The sequence below is a fragment of the Penaeus monodon genome, chromosome 20, assembly GCF_015228065.2.
Source record: "Penaeus monodon isolate SGIC_2016 chromosome 20, NSTDA_Pmon_1, whole genome shotgun sequence".
NCBI lineage: Eukaryota > Metazoa > Arthropoda > Malacostraca > Decapoda > Penaeidae > Penaeus > Penaeus monodon.
In genome coordinates, this window is record NC_051405.1 from 29,796,870 (window position 1) to 29,797,276 (window position 407).

Here is a 407-nt window from a genome sequence, read left to right on the forward strand (position 1 = left end):
ACATACACTCAGGTAAACTGTTTATCCCAACAATTATTCCTAACAATTTGATGTTGAACATACCACATCTTATGTTCAGTTTCCCCCAAATCTCTTCGCTTACTCAACATACCCACATACCCAACTCACCAACATACCAACATATCCACACATCGTAAACACGCTCAACATACCCAACATACCCACAACATACCAAAATACCACACATCACAAATATGCTCAACATACTCAACATACCCACAACATACCACATAAAGAGTGTTTACGTCTACAGGAATTCCAAGCGTGCAAATTGCATGCTGAAGACCCCCATCTCATTTAGAGGCCTCATAACTCCGTGCCTCATCAGCTGCAAGTACATGAGGGAGGAGGGAACAGGGTCCTCAGGTGGTCCTCTGGTTTTGTAC